The following is a 25,399-nucleotide window of genomic DNA, read 5'->3' as shown; positions in this document are numbered from 1 at the left end:
GGGAGGGAACCCGGGTGGTATTTGGGAGGAGGATTGCTGGGAAGGAAAAAGCCACAAAGAAAAGGTTAAAAAAATGACAGCCTTTTGCTTGGGCTGTCTACTGGGGTGGAATGGGAAGGTGTACGGAGCCTCCCCCCCCCCCGCGTTCTTACACGTCTGGGTGAGGAGGATACGGAACATGGGGAGGGGGGAGGGTGGAACAGGGGCTGAAGCGGCAGTCTGTTTTCCAGCAGCCGTTCCTGAAGCTCCACCAGACGCCGGAGCATGTCTGTTTGCTCACGCAGCAGCCCCAGCGTTGCATCCTGCCTCCTCTGGTCTTCCTGCCGCCACCTCTCATCTCGAGCGTCTCTCCTCTCCTCACGTTGGTCCCTCCTCTCCTCACGTTGGTCCCTCCTGTCCTCACGTTGGTCCCTCATATCCTCACGTTGGTCCCTCCTGTCCTCACGTTCACTGGCTTCTTTCCTATACTTTGAAACTGTTTCCTTCCACTCATTCAGATGAGCTCTGTCACTGCGGCTGGATTCCATAATTTCAGAAAACATCTCGTCTCGTGTTCTCTTCTTACGACGCCTTATCTGTGATAACCTTTGGGATGGAGGAGGGAGGCTTGAGGAATTTGCAGCTGCTGTAGGGAGGGGAAAAAAGAGAGAATTGTTTAAAAAGCTACATTTTAAAGAACAATGCTTATACTCTTTCACGGTGACCAACACTATTCACATTACAGAGCACATGTGATTTCTGTGCAAGGTCGCATTTTGCCTCTTAATGCTGAGTGCCTGTGGCTTTGCTGCTAGAGATCACAGGTCTGGGCAACAGAATTCGGCTTGCATGCGGCCATGGTAAGCCATTGTCTTACAGCTTCTGCGCCCTCCTTTCCCACATACCAAGCATAGCCTGTAGAGTGCTGCGGTTTTTCTGTTAACATTCAGCAGCACCAGAAAACAAACTAACCCCCCCCCCCTCGCCATGAATTCTCTGGGATGATCGCTGTACCCCTCCCCCCCACCGCGTGGCTGGTATCAGGGAAGATCCCTGCAGGCACCAAACTAACCACCCCCCCCCCGCCGCCGCCCCCCTCCCGCCATGAATTCTCTGGGATGATCATGGTACCCCTCCCCCCACCGCGTGGCTGGTAACAGGGAAGATCCCTGCTAGCCAAACGCGAAAATCTCAGGCCCAATTTCCCATCTGCGCTTGGCTAACTGCAGGGAAGGATTTATTTTCCGCCACAGGCAAACAGCCCAGTAGGAACGGCCACCTCTGTCCCCTTAATTAAGTTCCCGTATTTCAACCAGGTTACCAGGAGTGATATCACTCTCCTGAGGATTACACAACAAGATAAAGAACGGATGTTGCTTGAATGCCAGCAAACACCGGGACCATATGCTGCCAAGCTTTGTCAGGCAATGATACCAGATTACTTGCTGCAAGCATGGCGTGGTCAAGTGTCCTACCATGGAGGAGGGAATAAGGATGCACTGCCCAGAAACCTTCTGGCAAGGCTTTCGGAGTACCTCCAGGAGAGCTTCATGGAGATGTCCCTGGAGGATTTCCGCTCCATCCCCAGACACGTTAACAGACTTTTCCAGTAGCTGAACTGACCGCGAATGCAAAGTCAGGCAAAGTAATCATTAAAAACCGTTTGCTTTTAAAACAAGTTTTATATTTTAAAAGGTAAACTCACCTGAGGTCCCTTCCATGGGGTCAGAGTCTTGGGTACTGGCTTGGGAGGCTTGGGAGGGTACTTCAGTCAGGGTGAGAAAAAGATCCTGGCTGTTGGGGAGAACGGAGTGCTGTGTGCTCTCTGCAAGCTCATCCTCATCCTCCTCCTCTCCCCCATCGGCAGAATCCTCAGGCGTCGCTGATGAGACTATCCCCGACCCAGAATCCACGATCACAGATGGGGTAGTGGTGGCAGCCCCCCCCCCCCCCTAGAATTGCATGCAGCTCGGCGTAGAAGCGGCATGTCCGCGGCTCTGACCCGGAGCGACCGTTTGCCTCCTTTGTTTTTTGATAGGCTTGTCTGAGCTCCTTGACTTTCACGCGGCACTGCTCAGAGTCCCTATTGTGGCCTCTCTCCATCATGCCCTTGGAGATTTTTTCAAAAGTTTTTGCATTTCGTCTTTTAGAACGAAGTTCTGCAAGCACTGAATCCTCTCCCCATACAGCGATCAGATCCAGTACCTCCCTCACGGTCCATGCTGGTGCTCTTTTTCGATTATCAGCCTGCATGGTTACCTGTGCTGATGAGCTATCTGTGGTCACCTGTGCTCTCCACGCTGGGCAAACAGGAAATGAAATTCAAATGTTCGCGGGGCTTTTCCTGTCTACCTGGCCAGTGCAAACGAGTTTAGATTGCTGTCCAGAGCGGTCACAATGATGCACTGTGGGATAGCTCCCGGAGGCCAATACCATCGAATTGCGGCCACACTATCCCTAATTCGAAATGTTAAAATCGATTTTGGCGCTACTCCGCTCGTCGGGGTGGAGTACAGAAATCGATTTAAAGGGCCCTTTACATCGAAATAAATAGCGTCGTTGTGTGGACGGTTGCAGGGTTAATTCGAATTAAAGCTGATAAATCCGAATTAAAGTCGTAGTGTAGACCAGGCCATAGTAATAGTAGCTTTGAACCATCAAAATAGGCCTGGATCTAGCCTTTTTAATTTATTGTTGAATAGTGGCTTTGCCACAAGCCCTGCCAAACGAGCAGCACATAGTTGTGCTGTCCCAGAAGCAGGCCTGGGTCTGAACTGAGATTCAGAGTCTCAGTTCGGTCTTTGAGTCTCCCCCCCACCGCAAAGAGACACACACACACACACGCTCCAGGGAGAAATAAGATGTGCCAACCTTTCACTGGGTGAAGATTACTTCCACCTCCACATCGGCGTGGCTGCAATGACCAGCTTCTTTGAGTAGGGCAGGTGAAGCCAATCCTGCACCACGCACGCCCCATCATTTGCACAGGAGGGAAGGTAGCAGCTCCGGGAAGGCTGCCCACCCCTCTTCTCCTCTGTGCTGATACCAGCAACAGAGGTAGCCCAGGCAGGGGTTTAAGGCTACACCTCACACTACTGCTCAGGTGGGTAACCAGGATAATGACTGTGCCCTTACTAACCAATCAGTACCAACTCATAATTGCTTCTCCAATGCTAGCTCATATTTCTAACTATTGTATCTCCTTATTTAGTACCCAAACATTATATTTTTGCAATGAGCTCTTTAATTTATATTTCATTTTTAAACACACATTTTGATATTTTTTTAAAAAATTCCTTTGGGGGATAATGAACATTGTTGGTTTGTTACAGAACTGTACTCAAGAACTTTCTAGAATGTTCTATAATGTTGTGGATTTTTGCTGTACTTTAGCATTAATTTAAGCTCTTTTATGGCTTTATTTAGCCTGAAAAGATAGAGGGAGATTATTTTAGTTTAAAGCTTTACCCTGATGCTATGTTTGTGACAGTGCCTGCTTTCAAATGGATAAGAAAAATAAGTGAGCTTACAAGCAAAAATTCTTCATTCATTGGGTCATCAGCAAAATTAAAAGATAGAATTTTTTTTATAAAGAATGTTGATCACAGTTTATAAAGTAGTTGATCACGAAGTTTATTGCAAAATAAATATTTACCTACATGTTCTTTAGTATTGACCATAATGAATATATTACAGCAAGTACAGGGGTTTTTGTTCTTATCTAATAAATGGATGAAGTAGAGAAAACGTTCTCCATACCAGCTGGTGCTGCATACATCTGTAACGTTGGCTTTTGTAATCACACCAAATCAGCATGTTTTAGATTCTCGCTATGTTTAGCAGCATACTGAATACTTGTTAAGCAAGAAGAATGAAGTTTAGCTTTCTTCTCTGACAAGCAGGTCCACAGCTAGGATTTATAGGATATGCTTGATATGCTTAAAAGGGATCCATGGAGGCAATGGATGTAGCCAAAACTGACACATAAAGGTATGCCCTGAGCCAATTTACAGCACCAGGGATATATCAGACTATAAGTGGTAGAAGGGCTCAAGGGCATGAACTCCCTCAGAAAAATCTTTTGGATTATTGATGAAAATCCCACATGGTAGTGAAAAAAATCCAGTGGCACTAATGATTCCAGATTTTAGACATGCAAAGAATGAATAGAATAAAAGATGGAATGCAAGATGGTCCCTACAGTTTTGCTTTACAAGTCCTAAGCAATGAGGTTTTCAAGACTTCCCTTGGGAGACTATTTCTTCAGCGTGATAAATCTCAGTCAGGACATTTTCCCAGATATTTAGTTTAAATGTTCTCTTCTTTAATTCTATCTAACTGCCAGTGTGCCTTTCTAGCCATGGTGTAGCCTGTTCATGTGACTCCACCCTCTCTTGGGCATCTCTTAGCTAAGCACAACATATTCTGCTCTTTTAATCTCTCTTTGTAAATCAATCCCCCTAGCTCCCAGATAATTTTTGTGGCTGTTCACTCAACTCCCTCCAGTTTGCCAATAATGTTCTGGTAATATTGTGCCTAGATAGAGCCTTATAGAAAGGGGTTATTACCTCCCTGCTCTATTGCCTTTGAGAAGCACAAATTTGAATTGGCCTAGTTTGCTGCGATAGCACATTGTAAACACATGTCAAATATGCTATCCTTTATCACCCCATATCTCTTTGCCAGATTTGTATGTGTATCTGTGTTTCAGATTATTTTCCCCACATGCATGATCTTGTGCTTGTCCCAGCTATATCTCATTTTATTATTTTCTACCCATGGCTCTAATCTCTGTAAGTCCCTTTGTATTATTTCTTTGTCCTCAGTGCTGTTTGCAATCCTTCAAATTTAGCACTGTCTAAGAAGTTCTTTACTGTGCTATTGAATCCCTCTTCCATCACTGAAGATGATAAATAAGACCAGACCTTACGCCACTCCAGACACCACTGCTCAGCAATATTCAATTCTGTTTATCATTACCCTTTATAGTCAGTTTTCAATTCATATGAGTGTGACGTATTCAATTAATAGTTAAATTGAGGTTTCATAAGACAACATATTAAATGCTTTATTGACATCTGTCATAGCTTAAAACTAATTGGAGCTTGCTCTGAAATAACCCAGTAAGAATTCTGAATGTCCAGAAAAAAGGGACAATACACTGTCTCTGATAATGGTATCAACGAAACCAAGAGTTTTACAGTCTAATGGTTCTATGTGTAGCAGAGGAAAAGCCTTTCTACATGTCAAAGAGAGAAAGTTCTTTTATCTTTCCTCCCAGATAGATTTGGGATATAACAAGATAAATGGCAAGTTATTGCAATTGTCTTGGGATATTTCCCACCACAAATAAAATATAATAGGCTTAACCATCCATTACGTTTTGGTCTCTTCGTATTGCTGGAGCAGCAAAAAGGAATCATAAAACTTGTAGATTTGGCTACCGGGGAATATGCATGGTGAAGCCCATTACTTGAGCTCTACTACACCCTTTATATGCCCCCACAGCACTATGGCTCAGATCTTCAAAGGTATTTAGGTATCTAACTCCCACCAAAATCAATCAGCTGCTGAAAAGTCCTCTTGGGGCCAGGGGCAACCTAGTGCAAAACAGACCAGACCTGAGGCTGCTCTAAATTATGGCAAGTTCTGAGCAGATATCTGGCTGGGCCCAGCGAAGGGGTGGTGCTAAATGTGGCTCCCAGCCCTTTTAGCTCCCAGCCACTCCAGCTCTGTTCCTGAGCTGAGCAGAGGTTGACCAGAATAGAAAGTGAGGCCAGTGTATTTACACAGTATCAGTCATTATTAGCATATATATTAACAGGCTTCAGCAATCAACTTTTTATAAAGCTAAAAAGTTATAATAAACTACAGTATGTAGGTCTCACACTTTGTTCTTCCCTCTCTCTTCCATCATTCCAGTTTCTTTTTTTCCCCATCTCTAGAATTCTCCTTTAAGTCTTTTTCCTTGTCTTTTCCCGCCAGTTAACTGTCATTTTCACTCCTTTCTTTGTCCGTAAATCTCTGTCTCCTATCACTCCTGCTCTGGAAAATTTCCCCTTTATTCATTCCCACTTCAATCTTTCTTTAGTCCCATACTTATTCATTGGTCCTCCTTTGCCTGCTCTATCCCTCTTTTTTCTCCTTGGGACCCTACTCCCTAACCAGTGCTATGATATTTATTATCTGTTAAGCTCTCACATTGGGGATTGGGACTATACAAGACACAAGACAGTGCCTGCACCAAAAAGATTTCAGGGTATAATCTCATGATGGACTCCTCCTTTAGCCCCAGCAGAGCAAGCCATAAGGAGAGGCCATTCCTGTTCTTCTCTTACCCCCAAATGAAAAACTAGCTTCCCTGGTCATCTCCTGTCAGTCAATGTCAAAGTGAGCTCCAGCTGTCCTGGGAGAGCCTTAGAAGCAGCTCCATCCTTCCACCCCCAATTAGTTTTTCAGATGAAGAGGCACTGCTTCATGCCCTGAACAGCTGATTAGCCTTGGAGGTAAGGAACCTCTGAAGCACTCCATGCTCTGACCAAGATGGTGAGAGCTGTAGAGGGAATCAGGCTCTCCCCAAACCATTGGCCAGCACTGCCCTTTACCAGGTCCTTTCACCAAGCTGGGACAGTTTCTCCTCTTAATATGGTCTTGCTGACAAACAGCCACCATCTGCACTGTATGCATATATGATATTCCCTTTCTTCTCTCAGTAACCAAACAGATCAGAAAGCTGTAAAATAAATGCCTTAAAATGTTATCTGAAAGCTATGTGTAACTAAATATGAAAGACCCATTATTAAAAGAACACAACGTAAGATATGACAGCCAGAAAAATTAATCATATCAGACCACAAGCAATAAAAACAACTTTCTCCTATGGATATTTCCCCACATTATAGTGTACCCAAGGCTCTAACAGATGGGCCACCTTTTACCATTCTTACCTTTCTACAGGAATCCTAGTGTAATGCCAACAGACCCCGGTCATCGGTGGGCAGCATCGAACTTGGTGCCCCTGGAGCTTAGTGCATGAGCCAAAAACCATATGGCTGTTAGCTAAAGCTAGAGAGATTAATGTGTTTGCTCTACTTCTCTAAGTGGTCTCCTTACCACTAACTGGGACAGAACACCACACCCAGGAGATCTGTGGGTTACACTAGTATGCTGCGACATGGCTGCATTAAATAAACCATAATTTCAAGCACAATAGAGGTAGTATGAATGTTTCATGTTGAAGAAGTAATCACTTTCCCAAACCAAAAGTTACACATATCAGATTCACTGTAAATAGTATACCACAAGGCTGGGCCAGGACTCTGGGATTGTTGCCACCAATAAGATAATTTTTTTTAAAAAGCAGGAAGAAAATTTAATTACCATTGTACATACAAACTGCTGCATAGCGAACCAGTGATTATCAGGCAACTTTCATAAGACTGTTTTTAGAAAAATTCACAATGTATTGTACCCAGTGAATGATATTTGGCAGAGAAAGGGGTAGTGAGAAATTAAGTATTCTTAATTGAAATATTAATGTATTTGATTAAAAAACCCTAAACATTGCCTATTCTTGTTTGCCAGCGGTTAGCCACTGGAAAAGCTCCTCAAAGGTGTTTGCTGACTCATGCTTACAAGATGAAGTAATGGGATGACAATTACAGGGTTAGTTTAAGGGAAAAGGAAGATACATAGAAAGCAGTTTGGAGTTCTAAATGCTATACATTCAAAATTACACTGTAGGTGTGCTGAATATGTCCTGTGCATCAATTTTGCTCTCTCTTATGTTGGTGCAAACCCACTGATTCAATGAGGTTATACAGAGGCAGCATGGTGTAGTAGATATGACAGTAGACTTGGACTTGGGAGACCAGAGTTCTTTTCCTAGCTTTGCCACTCACCTACTGTGTGGCCTTGGGCAAGTCACTTCACCTCTCTATGCTGCTATTTCCCTGTCCACCCTTTGTACTGATTGTAAGCTCTTTGGGATAGGGACTCTCTCTCACTATCTGTTTTCACAGTGCCTAGGACAATGAGGACTTAATCTCAGTTTGGCATGTAGGCACTAGTGTAATACAGATAATAAAGAATAATAATTTGTCCCATGTGCCTGCAGGGGAGAGAATGAGTTGGTATAACACCTTTTAGTTTTGCATTCCTAGCAATAAGCACTAATTGAACAAAGGTTTAGAGTTTTGGTTGGATACACTTTGGAGGTTGGATGCAATATGCAAATGTGGGCACTAAAGAGGACATAATCTTCTACATTTGGGCATTGAAATCAACAGTTAAAAAAAACCTAGGCACTTAAAGAGGCAGCTATCTGCCTCTGTATTTGTTTGAATGTCCAGATGTGGGATTTGGTTGTGGAATTTAGGCGCCCATGTATTTGCAAGTTGTGCTCTCTGTGTTTAAAGAATCAAATGGAATATTTTGTAGGAACCATTCTGTTTCAGAATCTGGTCTGTCTTTGATTATACGATAGGAATTTGGATTTGCTTTCACTCATTCTCTAAATACCCAACAAATTTTGTGATTGCTTCCTATTTTTGTGAGGTATAAGGCTGTCAGACATCCATTGTATGTTTTCAAATACACTTCCTGTATGAACCAAGCTGAAGCAAAAACTGAGAAGACTGTTATCATCTTTGCAAAATTGTTCCAGTTGTGGGAATAAAGAGTCACAAGATATGGAATCCTTTTATTTCAGCAAACAAACTATAGCTTGACTCATACCACCTGTGAACTAAATGGACAGACACCAATTATTTTGGTCTTGATTTATTTGCTCTTTAAGTTACATATTTGTTGCTAAACTCTACCAAAAATCCTCAATATCCATGTAACATTTGAATAAGCTGTTTAAAATGCACCAAGCTTCCCCCATGTGAAATTCTTGTGGGAAAATTGCAGAATGGCAGTGTACCTTGCTTTCGACTGAGCAAGCTCCTTCATGCTCCAGCTTCCTTTCATAAATCTCTGGAAATTTAGAACATGCAGCTTTTCAAGATTCTTTTATTTAATCAGGTTTAATGATATAATTGTCTTAGATTTTTTTAATCAAAGTGGATAAAATCTGATCCTTAAAATTTTCCTAATTGAGAAGGATAGCAAGTAAGACATTTTCTGCTCTTTTCAATTGCATTTGTCTGGTAAGTCAAAGGAATATTTCCTCTACTTGTCCTTGTCTGAATTTATCCATTCTTTGGGACAAATTCAACCATGGTGTAACTCTACTGCAGTGGCATCATGTCAGTTTATATCAGGGGCCACTAAATCTAGCCTCTCAACTATGGTACCATTTTCTGGTACCATTTCTGGCCTCTCAACTATGGTACCCAACTCACAAGGGTCTTTTAGATTGGAATTTTCAAAATATTCATAGGAGTTAAACACCTAAATCTCAATAACATTCAATGGAAGTTGGATATTAATTCCCTTAAGCATCTTTGAAAATCCAAGCTTTAAATTATATAAGGGTATAGAAGAACAATCGTTGATTGTTTCTATTAAAGATGAATTGAAATGACTTGCCCAAGTATTGCAGTGTGAATAGATTCATGGTGTGTATTAAGCATCCTACAGAGTTATCCTAAAATTGCTATGTGAAAATAATCCTAAAATAAGCAAACCTCATCATTAGTGTTCCAGACCACTACCTTACAGAGGAAAGTGAAAATGCAGCACAAGACACTGTCACATGGACTTCAGTAGGGGAGCACAAATGTAACAAAGCAGAATGGGGTCTGGAAAGTTTCTCTTTTCTGATTCTTCTAACCATTAATTTCAATGAGGCTGCATAGGTGTAACTGTGAACAGAATTTGGCCTCCAAGTCTATATAAGATAACCCCTCACCTCTGTCAGGAACTGTCACGCCACATTGTATTAATGGATATACACATATGGTTGTGTGTGCCCTATCTGGCACATTGATGTTTTTGCTTGGGTTTCCTATTCAGCCAACAATCAAGAAAGGGAAAGATTGGCTACTGATAATCCAAAGAAAGAAAAAGTAGTTCACTCAGTGTGATTACACTGAGTCATCATCTTTATCTCCCTTATCACTCTCATTTTCCTAGGTGTACCATAAATAAATAAAAAACAATAATAATAATAAAACAAGAATTTACAAATGCTTCCTTTACAATATCAGAGTGGCGGGGTTTTCCTCTTGCTCTGCCCTTTTAGAAGATGGTGGGGGGGGCATGGATCAGCAGTCATGTCACGCTCCCTGTCAGTAGCCAGCCTGGACGGGGGAAGCTAATAATCCAATCAGCGGACCAAATTCCATGATGAATCCTGATCATGTGCTACCTGAGGCACGTTGCACATACACTAAGAAGAAACAAATAGTCGACTCCTACAGGGAACTGCAAGTCAATTCTAATGACTCACTGAGACAGGCATGGCCTGTTCAACACCACCCTGAATATAAGAGAAGTGGGAGGAGCTCTGAGGTAGAATGGTTCTCTCGGAGAGGTTCTGAGGTAAGGAACTATAGGAGAAACCAAACCAGAGACAGTTTAGGCAGGGATTCATGTAGTGTTATTTTGAAATTACCTTATTGTTAATAAAATTAGACCCCAGGAAGGTTTGTTGACTGCAATGACTGCATAGCTCTTTTGAGGGATCTAGGAAAAGATTCCACCTGTTTTCAGTTGTATTTTCCCCCATGCAAAGAAATTATCATGTAGAGGCCAGGGAATGACAAGTTTCAGCTCACTGTGGTTACAGGGGGTTATCCTGCTGGGGGTTGCCCCTCTTCCCTCAGAACAAGCAGGAGTCGTGGAATTCCTCAGAACCCAAGGAATCCTCCAGATCTGTGAAGTATTACAACAGATCAAGACTGTGGAAAAGACAGGCACATTTGTAGAGGCCCATGTTTCTGTGCTATTTCCAGGAGACTTCTTTGTCCATGGCATTATGGCTTTTGAGAGTGAAGGTTCTATGACCTCATTGATGGCTGCTGCCTCAGTTCTTCATCAATGCTGATAAAGTCAACAGTTTCCATGTGGCTGAGTTGCTTACTGCCTAACTCCCCGTGTTGTTTTCCTGGTACCCCTCAATAACAGTAGCGGGGGTGCTGAAAGCCAGGCCCCTTAGCCCTGTCTGCCCCCCTCCCTTGCTAAGGCTGTGAGCAGGGCTGTGTTTCTGGGAGTGGGGACCTGGACAGGGGTAAGGGGGCTGAGCCCACAGCTAGGGGTGGGTGTGGAGCCAGGAGCAGAGCTCCGGGCAGGGGTCAGCAGCCGGGACCCCATGTGCAGGGCCAAGAGCAGAGCCCCAGCTGTGGGGCCAAGCGCGGGGCCCCAGGAATGGAGCCCTGGCAGCGGGCAGCTAGGCGCAGGGCACGCGACCAGCAGCTGGGGAGCAGGGCCGGTGGCCAGGGCCCCTGGAGCAGAGATGGGAGTAGGGCGGGCCCCGGGAGCGGAGGGCTGGGAGCAGGCGGTGGGGCCGGGCACTGGGCTCCGGGCCAGCGGCCAGGGAGTGGGATCGGTGGCCGGGATGCGGGTCCCAGGTGAGGTGAGGGGTTGGTGAGCAGACAGCAGGCGGAGGGCCGGGCCAGGGCATAGGTGCAGGAAGCACCCCCACGTTTTTGCTCTGAGTCAGCGTCTGGGGAGTGGGACATGGAGCCAGTGGCCCTGCATAAAACCTGGGGCTGCTGCAGCACCCCCCACTCCTACTTCCCATGCCTATGCTCCTGCACCCCAAACCCCTCACCCCTGGCTCCAGCCCAGAGCCCACACACCCAGCCCAGAGCCTGTACCCCCTCCCACACGTCAACCCCCTGCATCAACCCACAGCCCCCTCCCACATTCAGGATCCCTTGGCCCCACCCCCCAGCCTGGAGCCCCCTCCTGCACCCCAACTCCCTGCCACAGCCTGGAGCCCCCTCCCACACCCTGAACCCCTCATTTCTGGGCCCACCCTGGAGCCTGCACCCCCAGTTAGAATCCTCACCCCCTCCCGCACGCCAACCCCCTGCCCCAGCCCAATGAAAGTGAGTGAGGTTGGGGGACAGCGAGCCACCAAGGGAGGGGGAATGTAGTGAGCGGAGGGCGGGGCCTCGGGGAAGGGGCAGGGCTCTGGGAAGGGGCAGGGCTGGGGTGTTCGGTTTTGTGGAATTCGAAAGTTTGCAACCCTAATCAGGCCCTCGTTCTCTGACCAAATACACTTTTTAATGATTACAATGAGCTTCTCTTTAAAGAAGGTGTGATATATACTGTATATGATTTCACTCTAGATGATGTTGGTTACCCTCTTTATCTTATCTGTGGCTTTAATGAGCATAATACATTTTAAAATGTGTTTTAGAAGAAATGAGGTACGCAACATTTGGCTGAAGTCCCCTATAAAATAACCTTTAATCCTCTGATACGCAAAGTAAGCTACTACTGAGTCACCTGAATACCAAGCTCCATTTCATGTTCTCCTTCATGCTCTTTCATATATCCTTGTTCAATCTATTCCTGCTATTCTGATTAACATTGCAAATTATTATTAATAATATTTTTACCATTAATACCCAGAGGTCCAATCATGATTGCACTAGGTGCTGTGCATACACATATAAAGAGATGGTCCCTGTTCCAAAATGCACATTGAAAATTGTGTACACAAAAAACTGAATAAGTAAATCTTCTCTAATAGTAAATATGACAAGACAGTAAACATGCTGGAAATAAGTCACGAATCCACATTAATATGTATCTTATTTTACTAATAACTTTCCCCTTCATACAGGAATCAGAATGCTTTAACTGATTTTGGCACTGAAACTGCAGTCTGTTAAATAACTTGTCTCCTTTGTTTCCTCCTAGCTCATGCAATTAACAGTAATTGCTATACTGTACCTATTCAAAAAGTACATAATACATTAATATCCCTCTGCTGGGAAGTCATAAAACTGAAGAGTAAACTGCTTGTAAAAATTATTCCGAATGAGCAGTCTTGTTTGTGTGAGAGTTTTTGGAGTTAGATAAATATTCAGATTTTGAAGAAAAGAATGAAAAACAAACAAATGTAATGCCCAATCCTGTAGTCCTTCTGTACTTAAAAGGGAGTTACTCACTCACAAAGACTTGGTACCATAGGGAAAACTGGGGCCTACAGATATGAAGACAAATTCTGCCCACATTGTCATCCAACATTGGGAAGTGAGTGTTGCCCTTTGAACAAAAAGAATGAATAATTCCTAAATAGAAGAGCAAAGACAAATGCATTCTCAGCATGGTGCCTCTTCGTTTGGGAAGCCTCACTCCAAGTATGAGTTGGGAGCCCTGCACTCTATTTGGAATAGGCATAAGTCAAACAGGTGATGTCACTCCCTTCACTTCAACAGTCACTGTGTCCAGAGTCCATGGGCAGAAGGGCCTAACATTCTCGTAGCGTGAACAATGATAAGCTACTTAGCAAGAGAGCTGCTTGGAAAATGGCCAATATTTTCATGATTTCTTTTAAACTCTCATCAGAATTGATATTTTTAAACTAAGTTATGACCCATTCCATAAACTCACTCAAGCAGGAAATATTTTTCATGAATTTTTTTTTTTTTTTAAATTTCACTGAAAATTATAACAATTCCAACCAGCTGTACTTACCACACTCACTTTGGCTTCAGTTCAGCACAGCAGTTAGCCTTCGACACATGCTTAAATCCTAATGACTTCAAGATGACTACATGTGTGAAAGTGCTTTGCTGAACAGGGGAAGGCTTAAGAACATGCTTGAGGCTAAGCACGAAATTAAGCGCTTTGCTGAACTAGGGCCTTGGGATGCTCCCATATCTCCTGAGAAGTAAGCTGATAGCTCTTCGTCTAGATGTTGCCATAAGGAAGATTATTTTTATCATATTAGTAAAGCTTACAAGGCCCATAGAGCCCGCCCACAAAAAGGATGTACACTAGAAGATTCACTCCTTCAGGGCAAGGGTGTAACAAACTAAAGTAGTTTCAGAATTCTCAGCAATAGAATAACTGCTTAAACACCAGCGAAATTCCCTGTCACAAAATGCATCTCCTAATGCAAATGATTAAATGGAATACAATCAACTAGATGACAGGTTTCAGAGTAACAGCCGTGTTAGTCTGTATCCGCAAAAAGAAGAACAGGAGTACTTGTGGCACCTTAGAGACTAACAAATTTATTAGAGCATAAGCTTTCGTGGACTACAGCCCACTTCTTCGGATGCATATAGAATGGAACATATATTGAGGAGATATATATCCAATCCCTCGGATAGAGACAAGCACCTACAAGATCTCTATCAAGCATTCTTAAAACTACAATACCCACCTGCTGAAGTGAAAAAACAGATTGACAGAGCCAGACGAGTACCCAGAAGGCACCTCCTACAAGACAGGCCCAACAAAGAAAATAACAGAACACCACTAGCTGTCACCTTCAGCCCCCAACTAAAACCTCTCCAGCGCATCATCAGAGATCTACAACCTATCCTGAAAGATGATCCTTTACTCTCACAGATCTTGGGAGACAGACCTGTCCTTGCTTACAGACAACCCCCCAACCTAAAGCAAATACTCACCAGCAACCACACATCACTGAACAAAACCACTAACCCAGGAACCTATCCTTGTAACAAACCCCGATGCCAACTATGTCCACATATCTATTCAAGTGACATCATCATAGGACCTAATCACATCAGCCATACCATCAGGGGCTCGTTCACCTGCACATCTACCAATGTGATATATGCCATCATGTGCCAGCAATGCCCCTCTGCCATGTACATTGGCCAAACCGGACAGTCTCTATGCAAAAGAATTAATGGACACAAATCTGACATCAGGAATCAAAATACTCAAAAACCAGTGGGAGAACACTTTAACCTGTCTGGTCATTCAGTGACAGACCTGCGGGTGGCTATATTACAACAGAAAAACTTCAAAAACAGACTCCAAAGAGAGACTGCTGAGCTAGAATTGATATGCAAACTAGACACAATCAACTCCGGTTTGAATAAGGACTGGGAATGGCTGAGCCATTACAAACATTGACTCTATCTCCCCTTGTAAGTACTCTCACACGTATTATCTAACTGTCTGTACTGGGCTAGCTTGATTATCACTTCAAAAGTTTTTTTTCTCTTAATTAATTGGCCTCTCAGAGTTGGTAAGACAACTCCCACCTGTTTATGCTCTCTGTATGTGTGTATATATATCTCCTCAATATATGTTCCATTCTATATGCATCCGAAGAAGTGGGCTGTAGTCCACGAAAGCTTATGCTCTAATAAATTTGTTAGTCTCTAAGGTGCCACAAGTACTCCTGTTCTTCTTTAATCAACTAGATGAATCAATAGAGGCATGTGGCAGGGTCGCCAAAGAAGACATACAGCATGAGTAATTCCACAGTAAACCTGGAAGGGAGTATATTTTCCAAAAATATCATAGTTTAAAAAGTGGAGGAAGCACTGATTCTCTCACATGAGTTAATCTGGCCATTTATGCTATTTATATAGCCAAGGCTACTCTGGACTGGCTACGAACCTCAATAGACGAGACTGACGGCTCCTCACAAAACTATCTGGGAAATCAAAGAAAACTCTGGCCCAATCTGCAGAAACAGCACAAGCATTTACAAGATTTCCCTACAAGTTAATGGGGAGCTACGTTGCCACCCGATGCACCATAGGGTTTGGTTTTGGAGCATGGATCTGTTTTCCAAGCTTAGGCTGACAGCATTCCTTTTTTTCCATTCACTGGGCTGTTCAGGAAATAGCAGATAATAAAGTGCTCTTTCTTCTTATGCACAGGGGATGAGACACTGCAGTTCCTCTTTTTCCTGTAAAAATAATTTCCGCAGATAAGCTACTGGTCTAGCTAGATTAATTTAATTAAAGAAACAAGCCTAGTTCCTGTTTGTTGCCGACATGAGACATAAAACAGGGTGAATTAACTCCTCTAAAGTAACAGAGAATGCATGTTGGAAATATTTACTTTTTCCAAACATTTAAGAAATGTTCCATCAGAACATATGCTTTAAGATAAGAAATTGTTCAATTCGTTGCTGCTATTTAGTTGTTCCCACTGCACACAGATAGACAAGTCCGAACATATATATATGGAGATGAGCTAAAGAACATTCAAACTGTTTTGGAGCTTTCAATTCAGTTAATTATTTGCTGTTCCCCATTCAGTTAATTGTCAGATTAATGTTCTCATGTCACATGTAGAGCAAGCCTTAAACAATACAAGGGATTACTGCAGAGTTTGTTTTAGGAAAGATAACTCAGCAAGCTTGAAACCTGCAAAATTCTGTATTTAAGGGACTATTAACTTTACACACACACAAAACTATATATAAACTAGACCCTTTTAATGGAATCTTTTCAATTGGCTTGTTGGTAGGAAGGGTAGGAGTTTTTAGATAAATATTATTGCTGAACTCTTCAGCTAGCAGCATGTGTATCTTTAATGAGTCCTGTACTATATTTTATTGCTGATCAGTGATAATAGATGATCTCTTTTGTGCTGCATTTCAGTCTTCCTGAAACCTGCCAAATTATCTTTCACAACTTTCTAATTTACAATCAGCAATCGCTTTTGACTGCAGTATGTGATGACATAACTTCTCAATTGTTTCTGCTTTCTTTCTTCCTAGGTCTATTGTGTCAGTTGGTAGTTTAACTGTGGTGCCAATATGCCTCTTGCAAAGTCATTGGCTTTGGATTAATGATTACATGATACAACTTCTCTGAAAACTAGATTATTAAAGTTAACCCGTTAACACACACACACCACCCCCATTTGGAAAGTACAGAGTGTACTCCTAAAGGTAATAAGCATGGATATGCATTAAACAATGTTATCACATTCCTATGGATGCCATTCCATTGAATCACATTTTGTTCTGCTAACATAGTAGATACTGCTGTGTGAGTGTTTAATAGGAAAGTCCTGTTATGATATGTCCTAGGAGGCTCAAGACTGGGAGTCTGGGGAGACAGATTCCATTCCTAGCTTTGACACTGATTTACTTTGTGACCTTGTGCTGCATCTCAGTTTCCATTCCACATCTGTGAAATGGAAATGATACTTAACCCACCTGTAATTCCTTTGAGATCTATGGATGTGTTCTTCCGTAAGTGTTAAATAGTTTCATCACTATGATATTTTAGTGACCCAGTTCTCCAGGCTATGTGACAGACAGATACAGGCAGGACAACACTACAAAAAATTCTGCAAATATTCATTCAAACTTTTAAACAAATTCTTTCTCATCATGTTTACTTTCCATGAATGTCAGATTGAGATTTGCTACCAATTTTTAAAATTTGCACGTCAGATCCTTGCACAATGTACATGCAGAATTTTAAATTCCCTTTCTGAGACTATTCATGCCAGATACTTGTTTTGAAGAATTACACTCATCCAATCAGAAATAGAAACATTGCTAATTGCAACTAATCAAAGATAACTGAAATTTCAGAAAATGAATTCCAATAGCATGCCAGAAAAGAAACAAAATTCATACACCAGAAAATGTTGAATAGATTTGCATAACAATACATTTGAGAAAATGGCAGAGGGTTCACAGACACTCCATAAGTAGAAAGAGGGGAAAATCAATTATATGTTATGAATTATTCTGCCAATTCTAATGATGGATGTCCATAAAAACTGTAAGCATGCTACTTTAGGGAGCAATCGTTGTGTATCCATAGAATGCACAAGAGATTAATCAATTATAAAATCTGTTTTGTTTTAGTCTACTTTATATTATTCCCAGCTTCTGGCTCATTCCCATTTTTGGTCAGAAAAGTAAGACTAAAGAAGTTGTCTCCTGAATAAGTAATGTCAACTGTTCCCATTGCTCCAGTTCCTGGGAACATAGCACATTTTTCTATTTTAGCACTAGTGAGGATTAAAGGCTTCTTTTCTGATGTGAAGGTGGATAGATTTCAGAGTGCAATTTCTCTTTGACTAGGCTAGCATGGTAAACTCATTTTACATTTTCTTGATATTTGCATCTTTTCAGCCTTCATTATGATAAAGGTTTCTTACAGAAATATCTGCATAGGTTTCGGGTTGGTATTTTTCATGATGCTTAACATTTTCATAGCACAAGAAAGCAAGTAAGATTAAAGGTGATGAGGAGGAGAGGAGTCATTATCAGCTCATGCTAAAACACTTCAGCGGACAGCTTTCTATAACATGCATATACAGGAAACAACAAAACAGCCCTCAGGTTTTTCTTCTTTTTTTCCCCCGGGCTCTCCCAAGAGGGGACCATTGTCTGTAGGGATAGTGCTTCCATAATAGAATGTGGCAGACAATGGCCTCCTCTTGGAGGCCTTTTACTATTACCGTTGCATGTAGGAGCCCCAGTCATGGATTGGACTCCATTGTGCTAGGCGCTATACAAACCCAGAAAGATGGCCCCTTCCCCCAAAGATCATATAATCTAAGTAAATTTTAACCATTGAGGTTTTAGTATGTGATTTAATTAAGAGAAAGGAAGTCCTTTCTTCCTTAAAGCAGGAGGACAACTATTGCAGATTCTCATAGCCAATATGGTTGAAATTACTTGAACCACAGAATATGGGGCAAGTAGGCTTTTTGGTCCTCTCCTTTATGTCAGGAGGTAGAGAATGGTGCATTCAGAATGGGGTGTCTGCATTACACAAATAGCCCAGGCGCTGATGATCTATGGTGGAAAAAGTACAGATCAGCAGGGATGATCACGCAAGCCATCAATGGCACATCTTGACTTCGGCAAGTGGGGTCACCAGGCAAGGATTTGTTTGGTACAAGTCAAAGCAATTAGTGAACAAGGTTTGTCTCCAAAGCAGGAAAGGGCCTTCAGTCCATATCAGATAAATTCCTGTTGCACTAGGGAAAGGGATTCCACTATGTATCTCCTGTGTTTCTTTCATTTACAACATCTTGAGGAAGATTTGCCAGGGAGAACCAGAGTAATCTTGGTTGTGCCAAGACAGGCATGGTAAGACTGATATACAGATTTTCTAGCTCTGCCCAGCAAACAGTCACACTTTCTTCCTCTTGGGGGAGGTAGGGGAGGGGACCACCGGCACCCAAACCAGGGCCTTGCCCCCATGGTCTCACCCTCGCTCTGCCTCCTCCCCCGAAACCCCGCCCCAGCTCTGCCTCTTCCCCCGAGGCCCCACCTGCTCCTCTCCACCTCTTTTTCCTGTCACTTGCACTTAAGGCAGGTAAAAAGTGATGGGACCATGGCCTCCTGGGCCCCTGTTCCAGTGCCCTTGGTTGGGTGGTTCAAATCTCTTCACCTTGCTGCTTGGCTGCTGAGGTTTAGATCTAGTGTATTGGGTACTTTGTGATTAAATTGAGGCATTGCTCCTGGAATTCAGGCAACCTACCACTAGAAAATTCTGTGCATTAAAGTAGAAATGGTTCTAGATATTTATGCAGGCCAAAGGTCTTGGTCTGGTGTCTCACAAGGGTAACTTACTCTGTGACCATACTGCTTCCACGGAGCCACACTGATCCTCCCTCTTTCCTTCTGCTTCAGAGCTTAAGATTGGCTTCTAAAGGGAGAGAAGAACTCAGGGCTGATAAGGAAGGGTGGATGTTTCTATGCTCAATCGACAGAGCAGCACACATTACCTGTCAGTACTGCTCAGCAAGATTCCATTGATGTACAGCCAGGCATGCAGCTCCTACAGCAGGGGTGGGCAAATTAAGGCCCGCGGGCTGGATCTGTCCCACCAGCCATTTTAATCTGGCCCTAGAGCTCCCGCTGGTGAGTGGGGTCTGGGGCTTGCCCCACTCCAGTGCTCCAGCTGGGGAGTAAGGTCGGGGGATGCTCTACACGACTCCCGGAAGCAGCGGCAAGGCCCCCCTCCGGCTCCTACATGTAGGGGCAGCTAGGGGGCTCCACTCTGCATGCTGCCCCCGCCCCAAGCGCCACCCCCACAACTCCCATTGGCCGGGAACCGCAGCCAATGGGAGCTGCAGGGGTGGCGCCTGCGGACAGGGCAGCGTGCAGAGCTGCCTGGCTGTGCCTCCGCATAGGAGCCAGAGAAGGGACACGCCACTACTTCCAGGAGCCGCTTGAGGTAAGCACCGCCCCGGAGCCTGCACCCCCTGAGCCTCTCCTGGTGCCTCAACCCCTTGCCCCAGCCCTGATCGCCCTCTTGCTCTCCGAACCCCTTGATCCCAGCCCAGAGCACCTTCCTACACCCCAAGCCCCTCATCCCCAGCCCCACCCTAGTGCTTGCACCCCACCCACCCCACTACCCCACCTGGAGCCCCCCTCCCACACCCTGAACTCCTCATTTCTGGCCCCACCCTGGAGCCCGCACCCCCAACCAGAGCTCTCATCCCCTCCCACACCCCAACCCCAATTTTGTGAGCGTTCATTGCCTGCCATACAATTTCTATTCCCAGATGTGGCCCTCGGGCCAAAAAGTTTGCCTACCCCTGTCCTACAGGATGGCTCTGTAGATGCAATATATTCAAAAAAAGAGTTACCTGTACAGAGTCTCCACTAACTTAATTGCTTGCCCTGCTGCTGTTGGAACAGGGGTTAAGATAGTTCCAGGGGCAGCTGTAGTCAGGAAAACTCGTAGAGGAGCCATGCTATCTGAGCATTTGCTGTCTAAGTGTATGTCTATCTACACTGTAATTAGACAGCTGGGGCTGGCTTGTGCCAGCTGATTTGGGCTCATGGGATTCGGGCTAAGGGGCAGGTTAACTGCTGTGTGAATGTTCTGGCTCAGCCTGCAGCCAGAGCTCTGGGACCCTCCCACCTCACAGGGTCCTAGAGCCAGGCTCCAGTCCAAGTCCGAACATCTACACTGCAGTTAAACAGCCCCTTAGCTTGAGCCCCACAAGCCCAAGTCAATTGGCACAGGCCAGCCAAGGGGTTTTTAATTGCAGTGTAGACATAGCCTTAGGGACCAGTGGGGAGACAATCAGCCTCTATACAGAAGTTTCTGGCCTCAAGCTGATCTCAGGTGATCTGCTGGTTAAGGGATGGAACTTGTTCTGAGGAGAATTGCGTTTCCCTTCAGGTGTGGGAATAACCTGAACAGTAGAAATTACGGCCTAATACCTAATTACAGTGATGTCCAAAACTATCTTTATTTCATCTCTAATACGCTCCTTCTGCCTCTGCTTATTTGTGCTAGATTGTTTTGGTACTAGGATAATAAACAAATACAGGAAACGTATCTAGTAATAAATTCAAAAATTATTATTATTACCAAGTAATACTGTTTTTATAAAGGGAATATTAAATAAAGTGTTACCTAAATTTTGACTCCAGAAAACACCTTTTGAAGAAAGGAATAGAAGTGCTAGAGAATCATCACCTGTGGCGTGGCAGCAACAAGAAGATCTTTAAAGTTATGTACCATGGGCCAAATTCTGCACTCCTGTGAATGCAGCTCCTCCTGATTTATGTACATGTATCCAATGGGAGACTCTGGCCCTATATATAGCAGAGGTCAGCAAGCTGCTAAATAGAGATTCAAGTTCTGACAAATGATTGCTTGTAGATTTCTCTCAGAAATCCAGATCTGGCTTTCCCTTCATGTTAGGCTCACAATGACCTTCTGGTAAATTGGAAGTTACTGGAGAAAATGTGTCTACTATTTCTTCTTCTTCTTCTTTTTTTTAATGTCTCTTCATGTCTTCCACTAAAAGGCAGTCGGTACAGCAGGAGAGGAACAGAATAAAGGTCACATTTTGTGTAGTCTAGAAATACAGAACTCTGGAAAACAAGGACAAGGATTTGAACCTCTAAAACTCTCTGTCTCAGGCATCAGATAATGTTATCACGGGTGTTTCTGTTGTCATTCTTAATTATTTGCTGCAGAATATTCATAGTACACTCAGCCCTATACAAAACACAGGGCCTAATTCTGGCCCATTCTAAGGTCACTGTGGTGGTGACAAGGAGCCTTAAAACTACCCAAGACAGATATCTGAGGAAGATTTTCCTGACATGTCTCTGAGGTTGCTTTAATTTGTACTATGACAGTGCTCCCCAAACTGAGAGCTGTAGCTGTGGCTCCCCAAGGGAGTCACAAAGAGTTCATGGGGGAGCCACCAGTGTCTGAGGGAAAAAATTAATCAACATGCCCATTCTTGTGTTTTTCTAATTAAGAGACTATTAAACTAGGCTTAAAAATTGCTTGTGTCTTATCCATGGATCTGCATCTTATGCTGCTGCTGCTGCTGGAGAGGGGAGCCCCTCTGTGCCCTCCGCTCCCACAGGGAGACTTCAGCAGGGAGACTCTCTGCTGGGAGAAACATTCAGCAGGAAGTCTCTTGGCGCAAAGCCCCCTGGTGGAGCAGTGGGCAATGAGAGGCTTCCAGTGCCATCAGCAGCAGCACCAGTACTAATGATTAGAAGAAGGGCTGAGCAAGAGACAGGTGCTCTTCATAATGAATTGATTTTTACCAAGTACTACGCCTACATGTAGCAAACATTCAGCTGAAGAAGATCAAGATTTTAATAACGTTAAACAGAAAAGGAAGAAAAGTACACAATACAATGATAGTTAGATTATGTTTGATTACTGCGGAAAATTCACAGCTACAAGGCATCATCATTTATTTTCAAGTGTTCGTAAATGAAAGTATGAGGTCAGGGAAACTACAGGGACATAGAGAAACCAAACACCTGGAATTTGTAAACAAGAGCTGCATTTTTTTCCTTCCGAAACAAGAAGATTCATGAAGAAGCTTTGTTTTTGGAGATGCCACTTTGAAAATGAAGTGACCAAGATGTTTCCAGTGTTATCAGTCTTTTTTAAAATCAGAAGAAAATAACTCAAAATGCTATTAAAGACCAAATATTAACTCTTTTTCTGGATTGTATTCCTATTTTCAGTAATATTTTCCTGCAGCTGAAGATGACTCTCCAGCTACCAACTGGATTCAAAACCTGTTCTCGATAACAGTTGACTCCATTCCAACCTTAAGTATCTCAGTTCAAGAAAATCTCTCAGAATTGTAAAGTGAATCAAATGCTGAAGACTAAATTTTGAAATCTAACAAACAAGAAATTCTGGATTTCTGTTGAGGGAGGGTATGAAGAACTTGGAGACGAAGTTAGGGAAGTGCTGCTTCCATTTGCTTCCAGTTATCTCTGCGTGTCTGGGTTTTCAGCAATGATTTCTGTGAAAACTAAATACAGAAATAATTTAAACTTGGAAAATGACTTACATCTGGCACTATCAGAGATTCAAACAAATATTGTGCAACTATGCAGTTTGAAGATCGCCCATTCTTCTTGCTAAAATCTTGGCATATCCAAACTCCCCCAAAAAATCCATATTTTCAAATTATAGTTTTAAAAAGACAAATTAGATCACATTATATAATTAAAGAAACTGTATAAAATTTAATAAAATCACAAAACCATCTGAACTCTAGTGTCCCTCTTGAATCTAATGCTTTAAATTGGTTTAAAAAGGGTATTTGGTTGTGGGGAGACACCAAGTTTTAAAATATCTGCAAGGGAACCACAGCACTAAAACATTTGGGAGCCATGGCACTAGGGGATGAGATGGCTTCAGTTTTCCAAAGAATTGAGGGTGGGGATTTAGTTTAATGCAACATTTGACCCGTGTCACCCTCTCATCAGCAATGAACAGAACTCTGACATAGCTGAGGATCAGGCTCACAGAGTGAGACCTGGCCACTCTCCTGTGGATGTCACAATCACTATTCCACTTGTCTTACCTCTTCTTCTCATCAGGATTGAATAGTCTTTTTCCTATTTAAAAGTCAGAGATAAGGCTCTGGATATAGGGCAATTATGGAGCTTTCATAAAATGCCACTTTGAATTGGACATTTCTTCACTTCTCTGAGTTGAGATTGACAACAGGGAAGAGAGATGGGATTCTCAATGTCATGGGGTTGCTGGCTCCTTTGGATAAGTCCACATCGCAGATGGGAGCAAGCCTCCCAACCTGGTAGATGGGCTTACACTGGCTTGGCTTGGGCTAGCATACTAAAAATAGCGGTGTGGCTGTTGCAGCTCCAGCAGAGACTCAGGCTAACCATCCAAGCTCAGACCCAGAGGGTTGGGTGGGTTTGAGAGCCTGCCTACCTACCACAAGGCAAATGGCACACCAGTGTTCTCAGGGCCTTGATTTTAAGGAGAGAGCATAGCTCACACATCACCTGAGAGGTGAAGTTGGATACCAGTCAGTATTTCCCAAGGGAACCATAGCCCAGGCAAAGAGTCTCATAAGCTCAGGAGAGATCGCTGTCGCCTTAGCCAAACACAAGGGATTGGCTTCAGGGTAGCGAGTGGCAGAATCCACCACTATGAGTATATATTGGTTTCCCAAGGAGTTCTTTTCTAAAGGCCCTGCATGTCCATCTCTATTCTCTCAACTGGTGTTTCCACAAATAGATCTGGGACCAAAGGAGCCTTTGGGATGTTCTTAGCTGCCACATACTGACACTCAGGACATGGAGAGCAATACTCCCTTACCTCCTGATGCACCCCCGGCCAGAAAAACTGAACCAGTACCTGCTCCAGGATCTTCTCACACCCTATATGCCCTGCACAAGGCATCTCATGTGGCAGCTGGATTACAGGACACCAGGAGCTGAGTTCTTATTACCACCAACTGTGGGTTCCGTTCCATGTGATACAGCCACTCTCTCTCCTGGACAAAGTGTGGAGTAGCGTCCCATGCACTGGGCATCACCTTCCACACAGGCCTTGTATTCACTGTAAGCAAATCATTCCTTTTGGGTTGATCATCTCGCCCACTAGAAAGCTTGCGTCACCATTTGGGCTACACACCGAGTCTAGAAGCCCTAGTACCTCCTTCCCTGGACCCACAGTGGAACCATCACTTGGCAGGAGTCTTCCTACAGACTCTCTCTTCGGCCATCCAGCCCGCTGTATACAGGGCCGGCTCCAGGCACCAGCTTACCAAGCAGGTGCTTGGGGCGGCCACTTCAGAGAAAGGCGGCACGTCCAGCTGTTCGGCGGCAATTCGGCAGAGTGTCCCTCACTCCTGCTTGGAGCGAAGGACCTCCCACCGAATTGCCGCCGCAGATCACGATCGCGATTGTGGCTTTTTTGGTTTTGTTTTGTTTTGTTTTGTTTTATTTGGCTGCTTGGGGCAGCCAAAACCCTGGAGCTGGCCCTGTCTGTATATTGACATTTCTTCAATGGGCACTCTCTCTTCATATGTCCCTGTTGCCTACAAGAGTAGGAGGTTGCCGAGTTCATGCCAATGGTTTCCTTCCTGGTTTAAATTATGTGGGGACTTTTGTCTGAACTCAAAGAATTCAGCCTGGTTGTTTGCATCACCGGGTATTTATTCACGCAATACCTCATCCAAACTCGTCCCCGTAGCTCACCAAGGTCTTCCCCTCTCTGTGCAGATAGCTTGGGTCTGTGCGGTGGGTTTCATACATGTTTTCCATCATGCCCAGGGT

General features: G+C 43.8%; 1 protein-coding gene across 3 annotated transcripts in view; it reads left to right on the top strand.

The window, feature by feature from the left end:
- Positions 1–25,399, top strand: part of SYT9 (synaptotagmin 9) — a 127,942-nt gene that overhangs the window by 13,415 nt on the left and 89,128 nt on the right. The gene's annotated exons all lie outside the window — the stretch shown is intronic.

This window comes from Malaclemys terrapin, chromosome 4 (assembly GCF_027887155.1).
Source record: "Malaclemys terrapin pileata isolate rMalTer1 chromosome 4, rMalTer1.hap1, whole genome shotgun sequence".
NCBI lineage: Eukaryota > Metazoa > Chordata > Testudines > Emydidae > Malaclemys > Malaclemys terrapin.
Note: the sequence above shows the minus strand (reverse complement) of the source record. Positions and strands in the feature narration are given on the sequence as shown.